Source organism: Pezoporus occidentalis, unplaced genomic scaffold (genome assembly GCF_034315485.1).
Source record: "Pezoporus occidentalis ecotype Australia unplaced genomic scaffold, CSIRO_AGI_Poc_V1 ctg43, whole genome shotgun sequence".
NCBI lineage: Eukaryota > Metazoa > Chordata > Aves > Psittaciformes > Psittacidae > Pezoporus > Pezoporus occidentalis.
The window spans coordinates 3,496,214-3,509,075 of NW_026915758.1; the positions used below are offsets into that span (position 1 = coordinate 3,496,214).

The 12,862-nt window shown below is 42.0% G+C and overlaps 1 protein-coding gene across 4 annotated transcripts in view; it reads right to left on the reverse strand.

The window, feature by feature from the left end:
* The window catches only part of COLEC11 (collectin subfamily member 11), a 37,477-nt gene that overhangs the window by 21,050 nt on the left and 3,565 nt on the right, over positions 1 to 12,862 (reverse strand). The window contains exon 2 of one of the 4 annotated variants that reach the window (XM_062634567.1): positions 8,166 to 8,217. The exons of 2 other annotated variants lie outside the window; for them this stretch is intronic. The gene's annotated coding sequence lies outside the window, so the exon portion shown is untranslated. Of the gene's footprint in view, positions 1 to 1,076; positions 1,827 to 8,165; positions 8,218 to 12,862 lie in introns of those variants that run through there. One more of the 4 variants, XM_062634568.1, reaches the window with a different exon arrangement.

Below are 12,862 nucleotides of genomic sequence, written 5' to 3' on the forward strand. Positions count from 1 at the left end.
GATACAATCGCCCTCATGTAACTCATTGAGATGGAAGGTAGATAATATTTCACTGTATCATGCAATGAAGTTACATCAGAGCCTTCAGTAAATCCTGAAAAGATCCATCTCTGAAACATACCCTCGTCTAAGCCTACAGGTGAAATGGCTTGCCTGGTATTACACTGTGAAGAGATCTCTCAGAAAACAACAATACAGAAATTGAGTTTGTGTGAAAAGACATTCAAAAGCTGATGTTTAGGGGGCCTGTAGAAATACTCTTTGACAAAAATGTTATTTATGTGCTTCTAGCATGCTTCTCCACCCCTTCTTTCACCAAATTTCTGTACTACACAAAAAAAAGCTAGAAGTCATATCAGGGTTTCAAGAGAAAGAACCTGTATATCATCTTTTATAGCCACAATACAGATGTGCATTTTACATCTAGAGTGAGAAAACTGGGCTGTATTACTCTGCACTCCCTGATTCCCTTCAAAAATAAGCCAAGTAGGATTAGGCACTGGTGTGGGGCCAGTATATGGGTCTGTGTGTCTCACCATGCTGAGGATGTAGGACAGTGCATCTATTATTTTGGGGATGGCCTGAATGTATAACTGCCCTTCAGCAGGGACGGAATAATAAGGACCTTCAGGGTGAGAGTGTCCTGGTGAAGCAGATACCAAAATTTATGTGATGGAGCAAGAAGGCGGCAGACTGCCATCCACGTGAAGGAAAAATCAGGTTTGCCTGTACTACTCAAGGCCCCTGTTTCAACTTCATTACTTTTTAGTCTAGCAGATGACAATACAGACTATCTTAATAGAGATGCATTTTGTACCCTTACCAACACTCCTGTCAGACTACTAACGTCATTTACAAAGTCCCCTCTCACATCTCAGGGTGCAGGTTCTGGAGGGACAACACTCATAAGCAGATGCTTACAGTATTTTTTCCCTTTTCAAGAGTGCTCAGTTCCCCCAGTTTTAATTATGATAACACGACTAAGATGACTGAAGCTCATATATACATGTCTGAATCAGCTTCAAAATACCTAGCTCAGGCATTGCTAGGAGCACAGAAGCCACAGAAGTACAAACCTTGGCTGCCCAATTATTTAGGCCACATTAAGTTTTGTCACAATTGCAGGTACATCACTCAAGGCTTCTCAAGAATTCAGGCAAAATTGAATTTTGCCACTCAAGGGAAGAGTAATGGGAATTTGGAAGTAAAGCTTCTACTGCTATGGAGAAGGAGCAATCAGCCCAGCTTCCCAGAGCTTTGACAGACAAAACCAGCAAGAAAACATTTGCTGCATTGCTGTCCTCTTCTGTCCTGGGCTACTGCCTCTTTTGCCTATGCAGAGAGACAGCCCGAACTACTAGAAACCAGGTCAGGCCACTGACCACTTCACAGCTATTTTGTGTTATGCAAATTATTTGACCACAGTCTTGAAGTATCAGACCTCTGTGATAGCACTCTTCTCCAAATATCCTCATATGAATACCAAACAAATTACTTCACATACATAGAGCTTGAATCTGGCCAAACCTCCCCACATGCAGATTCCTAACTCCAGGATACAAGGCACTGCGTCTTGGTGTTCTTTGTGGCCTAGAGGAGCTCACATTATCCACAGTGGATAGTCCTGCCTCTTTTTGCCAAATCCATGATCCAGCAAGCAGAAGACAGAGCAATAAAAATTAGCTAAGAGGAATGGTTGAGGAGAAGGATATTTCTCCAGATCTTCCTTTCAAAGGCTTCTATGGCCAGTCTTAGCACTGAAATAGTTTTGGCAGACTGAAAGTGAGGAGATCCATGGCAACAAAAGGCTTCACAATCCCAAGTTGAGGACCAATGCTCCCTATGTGGGAAAGCAGTGTATGTGTTTATCTCAGCCAGCCAGGAGAAAACTTGTGCCTGGTTGTCTCTTCCTGACACCTGAATGTAGGTTTTTAACCCTCAATAGTGGAAAACTTTGAAGGACAGGGAGTGGGACCATCCTGGACGACAGTCACACTGACGTTCTGTAGGCTGAGCAAAGAGAGGACCTGCCTGCCTTAGCCTGCAGCTCCCACACCACAGCCCAGGAGATCACCTGGCCACCAGCCTGCAAGACATCCTAGGCACGTATCCCACTATTCCTTTGTAGCAGAGATACTTCAGGACCCAGAAGATCAGACAAAGAGTCTTTCAAGCAAAGCACTTCAGATACACAGCTGAAAGCCTAGAGTTTCAGCATGAGCACCCAGCAGGCTGGTGATAACGATTCTCAACAAACAAGTCAAAGGAGACAGAAGAAGGAATTGAAATTAGGAGGGTGCTCCAGACTGCATTAGTGAATAAAAAGGCAGCAACACCTCCTCTGGTTGCATTTTATGAGGTTTTAGAGGTATCCAGACTACAGCTGAAACATCAAAGCCTCCAGGTACATTAAATATTAACCTGCCTTTGCTAACTCCTACACAGCTCAGAGATGACACGGGCATGAAGCAGCAGAGAACTGTCAGGGCTGCTTGGTAGCTCTGCTCAGCAGCCAGTTATGAAGGATCTTCTGGGGAAAACAAAACCTCCAACGAGGCTTCATCACATTCCCCACCACCTGCTGATGCTGCAAGTCTTAAGAGCCTTGGAGACACAGGGGATACTCCTCACCCTATCTCATGATAACTGGACTTGCAGAGAAAATGGACTTGTTCTATAAAATGGAGCTTCTTAGTGTCAGTCAGGTCACAACACCCAGACCTTCATGAATACTTGGGAAATTACCTTGGTCTGAGAAGAGCCACTAACAGGAAACCTCTGAAGAGGTTGCAGATCAAATACTTTATAGAGTCTGCAGCTGCAGTAAAGAGTAGAAATCAAACCAAAATCACTTTGGGTATCACCTTCTCTGCCTTTTCCTGCTTTAAAAAGAAACCTTCTCTTCTGCAGTTAAAATTACCTTATATGATTGAAATAAGCGTTTGATCTCCAGGTATGTGCTACAGCAGCAGCTTTCATTTTAAAATCCTGTAAAATTCCTTGCCTTTCTGACCTACCTTCAAGTCCTTTCAGCCCCAGATTCAGAAAGGCATTTAGAAAACTAAATCCCACTGAAATTGGTCCTCAGAAAAAGGTGCCAGCCTGCTTTTTCAAACACAATTTTAGCTCTGGTATTTGGACTATCTTCAGCATTGAGGAAACCAGTGCCAGAGAGAAACCCAGAGATGTTGAGCACTGGTAAAAGTATGAATATTTTCTCTGTCTACATAGCGGTCAGGAGTCAAATTTGCAGCACTAACAATGGTGGCCATTAAATCAGCATAAGCTGAAAGCTTTAAAAAAAAAAAAAAAAAAAAAAAAAAGGAAGAGGAAAAGGAAGCAATTACATAGCCTTTCCTTAAAAAGATCTGCCTCAGTTGCCAAGACAGAAGAGCTTGAAATAAGTCCTTGAGAGGTCAGAGAATCCCCACAGCACTGTAGGCTCACTCAGAACTGCTGCAGGATGGGCCAGGCAGCTGGCACCCAGCACTCCTTGAGCTCCCCAGCTTTCCACCACAAGCTGTGAATGGAAAGGCTGGAGATCACTTCAGCCAGCAAACACCTCATGATGGAAGACCCTGTTCCACAAGGGCTGGGGGCTTATTGCACACTGTTATTTTTGACCTAGAAGCAACAACACAGATAATCTGCCCAGTTGAATCCAAATGGCTGAGAAATGCAGAAGGAAAATGCTGCTCACTGGCATTAATGCTCAGCAAGCCAACAGCTACGGAGTAGCTGTTATCCGCTGTATAATCCTAAGGGGCTCCTCTTGGATCTGTTTTTATTTCATTATCACTAAGCTGTTTTCACTCATGATTTTTTTTAAGCTATACTTCATTCTCAGGGATCTGAGCTGAATTATGTATATTCTGAGTTGTGAACGTTCCTGGTACAGGCAGGCACAAAAATCTGCAGAGCCACAGCCATTTGGTGGGTGATTTTCCCAAGCGGGTTTGAGTCAGCACTACAGATGAATCAACAGCTTTCAACAGTTTTCACTCTCTTGACTTTTCCAGTCCTCGTCATCTGCATCCCCACACCTCCCAGAACTATCTGGCAGCCTGTGTATCCTCAAATGCCCCAGCAGGCCCAGAGCCTCATCCTAACAGATGCAACACATACCCACACAATCATGCCAGTGAAATGCCAGGCTGTGACACAGACCTCACGCTATTTCAAACATTTTGAACAGACAAAAGCCCCCCCAAAACCCCCAAGATTAAGCCCCATGGGTGCAAGGGTAACACCACCAGGGCTCAGCACAGATCAGGGATATGTTTCTAGGGAAACCACGGAGGCACAGAAGGGACAAGCCTCCAGCCTGTGCATGCAAGCTGCTTCTCACCCCTTGGCCTCAGGCTGCGGATCATTCCCTGGAGAAGATGCCTTTCACACTGGAGATGAAACCTGTGTCATTGACCTCTTCTTTCCCCATTACAGCCTTGCTGATAATCCTAACCTACAGATGTTTTATGTAGCTACGCTTTTACTTCATCTCATTTGTCCTCCGAGCTCCTTTGTGCATTACCTTGGGTAATCAGGAGTTCACTATTTAGCTAGAATATAAAAAAACAGAAACAGTGATAGAGCTGCTAAAACTATGGGTGATTATTTTCATACCATTGCAATGCTCTGAAGTTAAATTCTATGTGTTGATTTAAAGGTTAAAGCAATGGGCATGAAAGATAAGAATATATATATATATATAATCCCTAAATGTTAATAGCATAGAATTGCAAAAACAAGGATTGTAACTGCAGTGGCTATGAAGTCTCTGTGAAATCTATGGAGCATGAAGTAGCATAAAGCAGAGACATAACACATTTCAGGTACTGATGATGCTGAAGAACAGCAAGGTTTGCTGCAGAGGACAAAAGAGTGAGTGTAAGCTGATGGGAAGCTAACATGACCTGAAAACCTAACTGATGTTACCCCCCAAAGTACACTTAATTCTGGCTCAACAGAGCTATTTCCTCAGACAATGTTTGTGAAGTGCAAGGGACTATTAGTTCTGAGTGTACAACGTAGGTGCCCTTGTCATACGTAGGAACAGTAGATCCACTTTTCACCTAGAAGAATGTTTTTTTTTAAATTGAGACAACTTTCTTCCTGATGTATTTCTGTTGAAGTCAATGAGTTTATGTCAGAATTAACTTACTGTCATCTGTGCTGAAAACATAAAATCAGGGCTTCAGCAAGGGTGAGATGAAAATAGTTCCAGAAGGGGACAAGTATGTTTTCAAAACCTGAAACTAGAGGGCAGTGGGACTTGAGTGTCAAATCTCTCACAATAGCTCGGTATGTTTAGGTAAAGAATAACACTCAAGTAGAATTTCAGATTTGTATAAAACGTCAGCCAGAGATAACTGGAAATGCCAAACAAAATTTCTCCTGATATGTTTTACCCAAAGCCCTTATTAGATTACAAGATCTCTGCCATAGCCTCATTTTCAGCTATAATTCACAGAAATAGTTTGTGATTTTGGGTACGGTCCTTAGATCAAATTTTCAGTGTTCTTAACCAACCCAAAATTAAAAAAATACAGGGGTCGGTTCTAAAACCTGTGTCTAAATTGTCTCAGTTCAGCCCCACTCCTACAAAGCACCCACATACAACCTGACTCTATCCCCACACACCTGTATGTAGGAACTAAAACACAAAGGATACAGTAAGAACCAGTGAATGAGGTGGAGAATGCTGCAGGATACATTTCTTTACGCGAATAAATGTTATTTACATATGCATTTGTCATTTTATTTTTGAAGCTTTAAGGCATCACTTTTCAGCCCTCCATATCCACAGAGGCTTAGGAATGGCTGCAGAAGTTGACACAGTTGTGCAATGTTTAAGTGCTTAACGTCCATTCAACCAACTTTTGCTTGCCATCATGTGCTCACCCTCCAGGTACCTAGAAGTTTTTCAGGTGGGCCTGACAGCTGTCTTCTTGAGGGCACTCTTGAGGGATAGGCTCAGTAGGCAAATGTGAACTGTGGAGGGTGGTCCCAGTCCTGCTGCTACTTTGTTGGAGGTGCAAAGAGACAGAAAGGTCTAGGAAGGCCCCATGCAAGCACCCCAAACATGTCAGCAGCAGCGTATGCCTTTGCACAACAGAAATGGCACTCAACTATTGATCCAAAAGGTGAAAAGTACCAGCTACGGAACATACTTAACTTAAAAGAATCTTAACCCCAAAGCTCCAGTTCCCCCTGACAGTAATTTCTCCTATTGGATGGATGCAGAAGGTACAATTAGACTACACTCAGGCATGCCACACTGAAGAATGGAAGGCAAACAGGGAAGAGGTCTGGTGAAGAAGCCAGCTCAAGCGTAGTGGTAGGCCATTAGACTAAAAAGGGGAAAAATGAGTTTTCTTCCTTCCCTGCTTTCTTATTTAATGGACCACAACTGCCTTATGTATAAACAGATGGAAAGGTCAGGAATGCCCAGACAGAAGACAAAAAGCTAAGCAAAGCTATTTATGAGGCTAGAGAAAAGACATAGGATGCAGACTGCCACTGGGACAAACACACAGCAAAAGCGAAAAAACAGAGGCCTGACCAGGGGAGAGTGGCAAAGGACAGAGGGAAGGCTGTCCATCCCAGAGTGCAAATGGATATGAGACAGGATTGGTTTTGGTTGTGCCAGTATCCTAGTCCTCACTGAAGAGAGCAAACAGAGCAGAGACAGCTTTTGCCCCCATTTTCTTTCACGAGATACATGACAGCTACATTTAAAGGAGCTTTTAAGAATAAAGAGAAGCCACTTGACTGCTGCCCAGTCCTCCCCAGTGCTGCAAGTATGACACCTCAAAAAGTGAGCCACAAGACAGAACACAGCTAGCATTAGAAGATGCCTGTTTATTGGGACAACTTTGCTTAGATCCAGATCTCAAGACAGTAGAAATTATAAGCAAACTTTTGGGTGGGATTTAACCATTCTGTCTTGGGTGCTCCGTCTGAGAAAGTCACCCTGAGAGTCCTGTATAAGTCAGAGAGAGGCACCTTGACATGGGTGTTCATTTCATCCTAAAACAGATCAGAATTGACTCTGGAGGTACCTATTAATTGCCAAAAATGACTAGCTCAGCCTTGTAGGTACATAAAGTTAGGTTAGGGGAGTCCCACCATTGCTAATTAGCTAAACCAATCGATGGGAGGGCTAACAGCAGCCTAGCTCCCCCGCTGCAGTCACATGTTACCCTCCCCCTCTCTGTACTGTCACCATCTGATCCCATCGTGAGCTAGCACAGGCCACTACGCCAGCAAAAAGCTATTCTTCTTTTTTAATGTGTTTCAGTTGATTTAGTTCCTTGGTTCCTGATGAGGGAAACATGGCCATCATTCCTGTGACAAATGTTGCCAGTCAGGGAAAGAAATGCCCTTCCCAGCAGCCAAGATGGCCTTCAGTGTGTTACAAAACTGCCTTCACATGCCAGCAGCATACAGAAAACAGAAAGATGCGCAAGTGAAAGAATTAAAGGGACTAAATACACCAGGGAAGAAAGGGGGAGGGGGGGGACACATAATTACAGTGGGAACATTTTAAAAGGAGGAAAGATACGGCAAAACACCAGGCTGCAATGGAAAATAATATCCAGCAAAAGATACAGAACATTGGAAACAGAACAATATGAGGCATGCAAGCCACCAAAAGTCATGGACATGATCCAAGAGTGTTATCCTCAAATGACAAGGACATACTTCTCAGAATGATACCCTCAATATAACAAAGCACCATGGTGCAAAAGCATGCATGATCAAAATTTTGCATTTGAACTGCAGCAGTGTCAATGCAATTTCAACAAAGGGTTATTTCTGTTCTCAGGCTGAGGATCTGCAGAGACCAAGTAACACTCTACATGTGATTTTATACTGAAACTTTCATATCAGCTCACAGGAACCAGGGAAAAGGAGGAAAGTAAACTATATTAGTGACACAAAGACCAACAATACTTCCAGTAAAATGGCCAAGCCTCACTCTAACAGAAAAAGTAAGAGCATCAGAAGAAAGCCTCACAGGAAATACAACCACATATCTTCACTGGACAAGTGAAGGGTGAGCTGGATAGCAACAGAACTATACAACGTCCTTTCACTCAGAGCCTTGAAACATCTTTCTAAGCACAGATAAGGGAAAGAAAACAAAAGGAATGGAAACCTACCAAAGTGACTCCCTAGATTAAGAGAAATCATATGGCTGGTACATAGAAATAGCTGTAGAAGAAAAACAGTGAAAGAAAACAGGTTTCTATGGGTCTAATAGGACTTAGTAAAAGCACATGCAAAGATGTATATTCCTGCAGATGACTAGACAAAGTTAGTTCTCAGAAACTGAAGTATTCTTACACTAGTATGCTACAGCAGACTTTCACTCATCAGTCTATATCACTGGCAACAGTCACAATCCTATTTTTAAAGGTACACCAAATGGAAACCAGGCTGAACATCTTTCAGGAGCAAAACATTCCCCAGAGCAGCTCTTATATATACCACAACACATGCATTTGAAATCCTTTGCCATGTACAATGCATGGTGTACAAATATTTTTTAAAACTGAGAAAAGAGTACAAGTGATCACATACAGGTTTGAGATGCTTCTGACAATCTCATCTCATGTGGAAAAAGAAATGAGAAATCTGAAAGAAACAGAACGTGTAGAATACAACCTGCAAACAAGGATGTTTCTCTGAATTCGTATAAACTGAAGGCATTACTTCCCTTATCTGTATACCATAATGCTTCTGCTATCAAAAGATTCTTGAGGATGACAAATCCCTTTGGAAATTTTTAATTCAAGTCCTTTCATCTAACCAGCTGCCCTAAGCATAGCATTTACTCTGGAAGACAAACATCATGCTAACAAATACCCTGATCCTGCTTCTTTCCCTTAGTTTTTGTTGCTGAGCAGACATCACATGGTATGGAATATCTCTTTGGCCAGTTTGGGTCAGCTGTCCTGGCTGTGTTCCCTCCCAAGATGCCCAACCCCAGCCTACTGGTGAGGGGAACGTTGGAGAAACAGCCCTGATGTTGTGCGAGCACTACACAGCTGTAGCCAAACCACTCACATGTTACCAACACCTTTCTAGAAACCAATACAAAGCACTGCATTATTAGTGCTGCTATAGGGGAAAATTAACTCCATCTCAGCCAAACTCAATACAGCAGAATCATTTATAAAGCATCTGACAGATCCCAACATCAAGTGTCGACAGATCCCAGCATCAAGTTTCAACAGATTGTTTTACATGAAAGGACACACACCTTGTTGCAGCTGATACAACAACTTCCCTCAGCATATCAAGTTGGTGCTGTTTACACAAGCTTGGTACGTACCATTCAGAAACTAAACTCAGGATTTGCAAGACCTGCAATGCCCAGCTGGTCTCTTTTCAGATGAGAGGGTTTCAATTTGACAGTAAAACTGCCCTAGCATCTATAGAGAGCAGTCTTTTTCAACAGTGTACTAAGTTCCCATTATACCTATTGCACTGTGGAAGCAGACACAACAGTGAGCACAGTCTGCATAAAAATGAGTGGCCATTTAGAGCACTTCTGGAACATCACCTATTTACCTATCTCCACAAAAGTTAAGAAGATAATACAGCTGCGTCCATATACAACACATAGACATTTTGAGCTTAAATAATTCTGAAGACATGATACTCAGGACATGAAGATATTTGGAAACTGGTAGAAATTCTCACATTCTACCCAAGAACAACACCTCAAGGACTTCTTTAGAAAAATCAGCTTCCTCCTTGCTATTTCCTCAACCAAACAAGCAAAGATTATCTACGAATGCTCTGTGAAGAAATACACCTAGGACTGCCCTTGAAAAGTTGAAAGAAAAATGGTACCTAAAAATCGGTAATTCTCCCTTGAAGATTTAAGATTTAGGATTACGTTCAGAACTTTTTAAATGAAGTAGACAGAAGCAAATAGCTATGTATGTTGTCTATGGATTTTAAATTAATTTTGAAGTATCTAATTGTAAGTTACTATTATATATTCATGTATTCATGAGGGGTTTATATAACATTCATAAAAAAAAGAAAGGAGAGCAGAGAGTGACTACAGAGTTTTTGGCGCTTCACAGTTACACGAAAAGCAGTTCTGTCATGAAGGTACTAAACAGCAAAGGAAGAAAACCTCCAAATCACGAGTTTTGTCAGCTGAAGCTCATAACATGGCTCTCATAACGTCACCTCACCTCATCTCTGCGTTGGCTTTAAACTGTAAGTACATCACATGACTAGAGAGAAACACTGCAAACACATCTGTTGGTGCAGTTGACAGATCTACCACCCTGGAATCTCCTCAGAACAAGTAAGCAGCACTTCTCTTGCTCTGACACATGTTCTCAGTATCTGTTTCCTTAGTATTTCTTGCACTCCACTAACCACTCAGCCATCAGAGACCTGTTTTCTCATTATACCATTCTGATGGGAGAGCTCATTGAGAGACACTTTTCTTTTCCTATGTAATAAGGCTTTTTTGCTGTTTCCTGCCTTTCATTACATTCTTGCCTGATGTTTATATTTTGATTGGCCACGATTACTGTGCCTTCTAACCTTGCCAGCAACTTCTCATACTATTATTTTTAAAGCTCTTTAATTTCCCTAAATTAGATGATCTCTTATGAATCCTTCTCTGATGATAATCATAAAATTCTACTTACATTAACTAATGTCCTCACAAAGACTTCCATGCTTTCTTGTCTCTCCTGAACTCCAAGATAATCAACAGCCTTTGGTGTACAAGAATCACTTAAAGAAGTGCTTGTGAAGCCTTTTTAAATGGATACAAGTTATTTTGGTGCCTTCTTCAGTGAAGATGAATGATTTTTGAACCCTTCAGCCTCTGTGCAGTGCATTTGTTAACCAGCCAAACCATTTCATGTAAGCTTCATTGTCCAGCCCTCACAGCACAGAAACCAGCAGACTGCTCCAGCATGCAGCCCAGCTGGAGAGCAAATCAACCCATGATCTGTGGTCACCTGGAGGCCCACACACTCTAAGGAGTCCACTAAAGATGAATAAATGCATGCCTATTATCAGCAAGGTTCAATACCTGCTGAAATCATCAGCACCATCATAGGCAAATCTGAAGGGTTCCACAACTAAGCCTGAAAATCACTCAAATTAAACTGAAAATTAAGAGTGCTATCCAGAGGATTTCTTGTTACTATTTATGCTTATTCCACAGTTAGCTAATCCTACTAACAGGAGCAAAAGAAAAATTATCACAAAGTGATCAATGCTTAGTAGCAAAGATGGACACCAGGAACCTGAGCACAGCTATGGACACAGCTTCATTCTTCAAGATCCCACTCAAAAACCAGCCACAACTGAAGAAATTTCTCTTTCCATTCTCCATTCTTTTCCATTCTTCACCCCTAAATCTCCAGGTGAGAGATGTTTAAGTTACTATTGGCAATACTAGCACTGTATCTTTATCTATGGCCTGTTCCCAAGTCCAAGTAAAGCATCCAAAACCATCTCCCAACAATTAAGCAATCTTAAAGCAGAAGGTGCCTATAGTTTTAGCAGAAAGCTTACTTGAGTGCCTAAGCTTTTCTTACTTCACAGACCAGAGGTGGCCGACATATTGCCTGAAGGGCATAACAAGACACTATTCTTCCACATAGGTCATTTATGCCCATCAAGGAAACATGTCCAAACTCCTTCAGTATCCACTAAGCGCACTATAAGCAGAAAAGTTAATAGAAAACAGTGCCATTTCCAAGGAACATATTTCCCTCAACTGTTCAGACTTTTTCTTTTCTAAAATCAAAGCACTATCAACATCAGAAACTGTCTTGGGAACTGTGGACACAATCTTAGATGTTCAGTGGTCCCACTTCCAAATTACCATGTCAGTTAGAACAAGGGCAACTTGCCAGCAGATGGGAAGTGGGGTTTGAAGCAGTGCAATGAGCTGCATTGCAGAGCTCCTGCTTTCCAGGAAAGTGCTCCCAGCCAGTACATTATTACACAACAGCTGGGTAGCAGCAGTTTTCATTTCTCAACAAGAATGGTAGAAACCTGTTTTCTCACAGCCAGTTTTATAAGTCTCCATGCCTGTAGGACAACTGGGCACCAAGCTGAGGTTACAGCTTCTGGAACTCAAGTTCCTGCAGGCACTTGGCAATAAAGCTAGTGAATTTATCCACTCCCACATCCAGCAGAGTGAATCCCGGAGCATCTCCCTCACAAACATTTTCCAGATAGCTGCTGTGGCCATCACACACTGCTGGCTGTGGCAAGTCATTTTCTTCAGCACTTCATTCTCCTCCATTCACTCCATACAGCATGCAAACACTGCTAATTCTTATTCTGGAGTCAGGTATCTAACTTGCAACACTGTGAAACTGTATGAATGTGTTTTATTGTTGGACTAGGCGACCTTTAAAGGTTCCTTCTAACCCAAGTCATTCTATAATTCAGTATAGAAGGAAAACAATATAAACCCTAAAACTCCTCACCATCCATCTTACTGCCCTGTTCTGGCCTCTGGGACACCCTATAGACTTAACCAATCTTCTGATGCAGTTTAGGAAGTAACATCTAAACAGTCACAGCAGCTAAGGATTGTTGGATGCTAATAAACAAATAAGACTGGTCCAGTGATGAAGAACTCAAGCAGACCGACTTCCATTCTCTTTTTAACTGCAGACATCTCCTATAACTATAGCAAATAAATCATTCAGGAATAGATTTTTCTCATGAGGCATTTAGATGGGCAAGATGAAAACGTGATGGATTTTCAAAACCACCTCTTTCTAAAGCTTGAGGCTCCTATTGGGTCATTTTCCTCTTGAATTAAGAGTTTGCCTAACTCTTAATATCCAGCCAT